Below are 6,271 nucleotides of genomic sequence, written 5' to 3'. Positions count from 1 at the left end.
AGCAAGCAGACACTACACAATAGTTTCCAGGTTGGGTTTCCCAAAACAGATGCTTACCCTGGGTGGAAAACAGGAAGGCTTTACCTCCGTCCCAACTTGTCCATCTTCTTCAATGCCTCCTATTTTCAGCAGGAGTTTGTTTGGTCTCTTCACACTTTCCTTCTTGCTGGTCTTGAGTTTTTCAAATTTATCGTAATTTAACATTACTTGCAACCCACTCCAGTATTCTTGCCTGGAAAATCCCATGGACAGAGAAGCCTGGTTGGCTACTGCCCATGGGGTCACAAAGAGTCGGACAAGACTGAGCAACTTCACTATTTACTATATTTACTTGCAAATAACTGAACTGAACTGAACTTGGAAAGGACAATTTAACGTTACTCATGTTTACTTGGAAAGAACAAGAAAGGGAGGGTTGGTCATGGATCTTAAAGACCACATGTTTCTGACATTTGGGCATGAGTTTGAAGTGGTGTCGTGGTAGAGAGGATGCGGCCCAACCTCAGTTAGACTAGGTGACTTAGGAAACATCCCAGAGATAGAACCAAGTCTTCTTGCATCCTCTGCACAAATTGTTTGCAAAGTGGAAGGTGGCTTCTCCGTGTCAGACTATGTCTGATTCCTCTTTCAGCCACCTGAATCAGCTGCCCTGATCACTCACTGGGGCTCAGATTGTGACAGTTCACTTGATGTGACCCCAGTAGAGATGAGGGACAGTCACCAGGGTGACATATTGGTGAACTGCACACAGAAGTGTCCGCCGCCCTCTTTAGGCGGCACTCATTTACTCCTCAAAGTGAAAGTGAAGTCGCTCAGTTGTGTCTGACTCTTTGCGACCCTGTGGACTGTAGCCCACTAGGCTCCTCCGTCCATGGGATTCTCCAGGCAAGAATACTGGAGTGGGTTGCTATTTCCTTCTCCAGGAGATCTTCCCAACCCAGGGATCAAACCCAGGTCTCCTGCATTGCAGGTAGACGCTTTAACCTCTGAGCCACCAGGGAATTCAAGCAGCGACAACACTGAGAAGTGGCTGATTGCATGTGCGTGGAGTGGAGGAAAAGAGGATGGACCTAGCACTTCATCAGCTCCACAAGGCCCCCCTCCCCACCCCCATTTACAAAAACAAACAAAGTCTAGGTAAAACCAGGTAAAAACTTAGAAGCAACACCACCATGACAGTATCTTAAAGAATACTTTAAAATCTTTAATGTGGACGCAAAAGCAACTTAATTTTTATGCAGCCATATTCTGAGAGACTTCTATTTCTAAACTTTTGCTGGCATTTTGGGATATATCATTACATAATGAGCAGTATTACTCTCAGTGTTACATGGCAACTTTTTGAGGTCTTGGGGTTAGTTTTTCTAATCATGTTTACTCCAAAGATTTTGGATCATTCTACATATTCTCACTTCTCCATAAAACGGGTGAGGACAATAATGTACCAGAAGTGTGAATCAAAAGCTTATTTACAGAAATAGATCAACAACTAGAAAGCACATTTTAAAGTTTCCAGGAAAAGTGTGCTTTATGAAAGTCATGAAAATAAATGTTTTCTCTTAAAATGAATCCTGACTCAAATAACGAATTGTTTTTGCTCTGTTAAGAATCTTTAACATTAAGATTTTAAAATGTTGAGGGCATGGACTTGCTTTATCTTGTGTTCCTAGATTGCACAGAGGTTTCTGCTAACTCTGAGTTTTTGAACAATTCTCTGGGAATCCATGAAATAGGAAACAGGCAAGGAAAAGCAGTCTAAAGGGCCTTCAAGTGGTCAGAGAACATGAAAGTCATTTTAGAACTCAACTACTATTTTAACTTTGGTTCTGATGACTCTTCTATCCTGTTTGGCAACTTGGTGGCCTGTGTCTCCAATCTCACCTTCTAGTAAAGCACACTGACTTAGATCTAAGAAGATGTGATGCTTTGTTTCATGGGGCCACTAAGACACTTACCCTATAGCCTAAGAGGAAGAATATTGAGTCAGTCCCCCAAGTATCTTAAGTATTTCTGTAGTGTCCTAAAAGTGTACTGCTTCTTTTATGTTCTAGTAATAATCACATGCCTCAGAAGGTTTACCATGCATTGTTTTACCATTTTAGTGCAATGAATATTTTCTCTTGAGTGGCTATATGGCATAAGCCAAATAGATGAAAGACATAATATATTAACCCATGTGTCTATTCAGTATTAGTGATCAGAAAGCGCCCAATTCTCTTTCAAAGAACCTGGTCAGGTAATAGAATTTTTGCTTTGAAATCTTAGAAAGCCGGTTCAATGAAGTTTATATTACATGCATCATCCTTGTCAAGTGCTAACTTAAATATGTTTCCACAAGAAGTATTATTCCCTCACCCCTGCCCAGGGCTTCTACTGATAACATATCGTCAGCCTAGGATAGAGATTTCAAGGGTGACAAAATGTCATTTACATAATAAATGTTACCCTCATTTTCAGTTTCAGGGATGTCTTATCAATAATTTAGAAAGAATTAATAATATATTTATAATACATGCTAGAAGTAGGATAAAATTATTTATAAATGCTTAATAAATGTTTGATAATGCTTTTGCCATCCATGTTATAAATGATAAATAGGTGACTATAGATACCTTTTTAAAAATTAATGCCCACTGGTTATGGTTATTTTATAATGGCTTGAAAATGTTATTAAAAAGTGAATTAAACTCATGCTTTCTATCAACCAATTGTGGCAAAATATAAACTTTAAGGTAGTTTGTACAAATTCTTGGGTTATTATAGTTAATCATATTTACTCAGTGCTGGTGATTTTCTATGCATAATACCAAGGCCACAAAGATCCAGTTTCTCTTAATCCTAAATTCTAAATCAGTAGTTGTCAAACTTTGATTTATTACATCCTGAGACATTACAGATTTAAGGAAATTACATTTAAATCCTTTACACTCAAATGTGAACTTCAAATTGTACTTTTTAAAATTAATTTTTACTGGAGTATAGTTGATTTACCATGTTATATTACTTTCTGCTGTACAGCAAAGTGAATCAGATATATGTGTATATATATTCACTCTGTTTTAGATCCTATTCCCATATAGGCCATTACAGAGTAATAGAATTCACTGTGATATACAGTAAGTCCTTATTCGGTTCAGTCGTTCAGTCATGTCTGACTCTTTGTGACCCCATGAATCACAGCACGCCAGGCCTCCCTGTCCATCACCAACCCCCGGAGTTCACCCAAACTCATGTCCATTAAGTCAGTGATGCCATCCAGCTATCTCATCCTCTGTCGTCCCCTTCTCCTCCTGCCCCCAATCCCTCCCACCATCAGGGTCTTTTCCAATGAGTCAACTTTTCGCATGAGGTGGCCAAAGTATTGGAGTTTCAGCTTTAGCATCAGTCCTCCAAAGAACACCCAGGACTGATCTCCTTTAGGATGGATTGGTTGGATCTCCTTGCAGTCCAAGGGACTCTCAAGAGTCTTCTCCAACACCACAGTTCAAAAGCATCAATTCTTCACTGCTCAGCTTTCTTCATAGTCCAACTCTCACATCCATACATGACCACTGGAAGAACCATAGCCTTGACTAGACGGACCTTTGTTGGCAAAGTAATGTCTCTGCTTTTGAATATGCTATCCAGGTTGGTCATAACTTTTCTTCCAAGGAGTAAGCATCTTTTAATTTCCTGGCTGCAATCACTATCTGCAGTGATTTTCTTATTAGTTACCTAATTTATATATATTGTAGTGTGTGTATGCCAGTGTCAATCTCCCAATTTATCCCTCCCCCAGTTATCCCCTTGGTAACTGTAAATTTGTTTTCTACATCTCTGACTCTACTTCTGTTTTGTAAATAGGTTCATTTGTACCATTTTTTTTAATTCCACATATAAACAATATCATATGATATTTGTCTTTTTCTGTCTGACTTGCTTCACTCAGTATGACAGTCTCTAGGCCATCCATGTTGCTGGAAATGACATTCTTTTGTTCTTTTTTATGACTGAGTGGTATTCCATTGTATATTTGTACCACATCTTCTTTATCCATTCATCTGTTTATGGACATTTAGACTGTTTCCCTGTCTTAACTATTGTTAATAGTGCTGCTATGAACATTGAGGGTCATGTATCTTTTTGAATTATGATTTTCTCTGGATAAATGGCCAGGAGTGGGATTATTGAGCATATATCCAGCATAGTATGAACAATAGCAGAGAACCTTGGACAAGTAAAAGGACAAGAAAGATCCTCTGTAATGGCATAGAACGAAAGAGATAGTTAAATAACAAATCAGCTGCACTTTTTTTTTTTTTTTTCAGCTGCACTTTTGTGTGAGAAGAAATTCAAGGTTGTAGCTTAGGACTGCAGTTTCCTAAGGAGGTTTTTATTTATTTATTTTTACTTTTATTTGCATTTTTTTGTGGCATTTATTCCCAGGCCAGAAGTTTTTGTTTCTTCAGTTTCTTCTGGGATAACTTTTTCTTCTGTGCAACCTCCTCTTCTTGTTTAGGAACAATCTGTTCTTTTTCAGTAAGGATCATCTCAGCATGGCAGGGAGAGCTCATGTAGGGGTTGATCCCACCGTGAGCTGTGTTAAGTCCTGCACCACAGCTTGGGGGCTTTATTTACCTGGATGTTCTCAGTGACCAGAGAATATACATCTAAGCCCTTCACTTCAGCATTACTCTCTGCATTTTTGAGCATGTGTAGTAAAAATTCAGCACTGTTTTTGGGCCACTGACGTTTCATCCAGCCCCACTGTTTGGCCTGTGCACAGCTACTGACTCCACCGTTGTAACGACGGAATGGCACACATTGCTTCTTTAAAGTGACATCCTTCAGATACTTGGTGGCTTTTTGGATATGCATACCCTTTATGGCCTGGGCAGTTTCATGAGTGAACACGAAGATTTGAACCTCTTGATTTGCATGATTTTGTGGGGTTTTCTGGGTCAAGTGACTAGCGCACCATTTTTAGGGGTCACATCAGGCCGCTTACTGGAGGAGGTTTTTAATTTGGAATTGTCACCCAATCTGTTGGACTCTTACAAAGAAAAGCATGAAGTGATGAGTAAGTGATGAGGGCTCTTAAAGGTTAGAAGCGTCAACTCTGAGTAACCATTGGGATTTCAGGTAGGTAATAATCCATTTCTCGCACATCCCAGAAAAAGAAGGGGCTAAGTTTCTGGTATACTCTGTAAAAAGTGTGTACCCACCCCCTACATCGTCCATATCATTTATACATATTATATGTTTGCATTTAACATTTTTTGAAACTTACTTGGTATTTGTGAAACCACCCAATAGCCTGCCCCCCAGAGAAGGAGGGTGCTGTGAGGAGCTTCCAGGAAGACCCCTCTGTGAATTCCACATATGTCTACTAGCCCACTGATCTCATGAGATGTGAGACGCTGGGGCTGCTGGCCTAACACAGGGGGTGTAATGAGAAAAAGCACTTGCCTCCAGCATCTGACCAACAGTACAGGAATTTGCGGGGACAAAGTGTGAAACTCTCAAACAGAATGTTGTGGGGTTATTCTTGGTTATCCTGAAAGAAGCTTTTCTCTAGACATATTTTGCCAAAGGATGCATGACTTTAACATGAAGACCATGGGTGGAGCAGGAGTAGCTCCATGGGCACAGAGTGGGGAGTTTTCCTGCCAAAAGCCAGCATTGCATCTCCACAGGCACGCATGTGCCCAACACCCTGCTGAGTCGGGGTGGGGGGGCCACCGCTGACACTGTGTGCACACCCCACCCATGGGGACACAGCTGCGTTAGGTGCTGAGGGAGAACGGTTCAGTAAGGTTTTCCTGTCCACGGCTTCATGCACGAGGACAGACACACTCAGACTTGGCCCCAGCATACTTATCTTTATTACATTAATAAAAACAGTTCCAAAGTTTAAGAGTTCTACAGAACTCATTCTGTAGAAGATGGCAACAATATAAAATGCACGGTGTTCCTGGAGTGAATTTAAAGGACTGCAACCGGGTAAGGAGGAATAAGCGTCTCTGAGGATAAGAGGCAGCTTTAAGATATTTATGATGAAAGTGAAGGCGTGGCTTGCTAAAGTAAACACAGTATTCAAGAAGGGGTGTATCACTTGCAGTGTGTATTATCCCAGGATGTGCGAGAGGGTGAGTCGTTTGTGGGAATGTAAACTATGTTTGCTTTATCGGAACAAAAACTGAGATTGAGGATTAAGGGATTTAAGAAATTCAAAACATGAGTAAAAACTCAGGATAACCTCACTCTGCTCTGAATTCACCTGTTATGGATC

The 6,271-nt window shown here is 40.4% G+C and overlaps 1 pseudogene; it reads right to left on the bottom strand.

The window, feature by feature from the left end:
- Positions 1–4,402: 4,402 nt before the first annotated feature.
- LOC112580836 lies at positions 4,403–4,978 on the bottom strand (annotated as a pseudogene).
- Positions 4,979–6,271: the final 1,293 nt, after the last annotated feature.

This window comes from Bubalus bubalis, chromosome 1 (genome assembly GCF_019923935.1).
Source record: "Bubalus bubalis isolate 160015118507 breed Murrah chromosome 1, NDDB_SH_1, whole genome shotgun sequence".
NCBI classification, from domain to species: Eukaryota; Metazoa; Chordata; class Mammalia; order Artiodactyla; family Bovidae; genus Bubalus; species Bubalus bubalis.
This window is presented reverse-complemented; position numbering and strand designations above follow the sequence as displayed.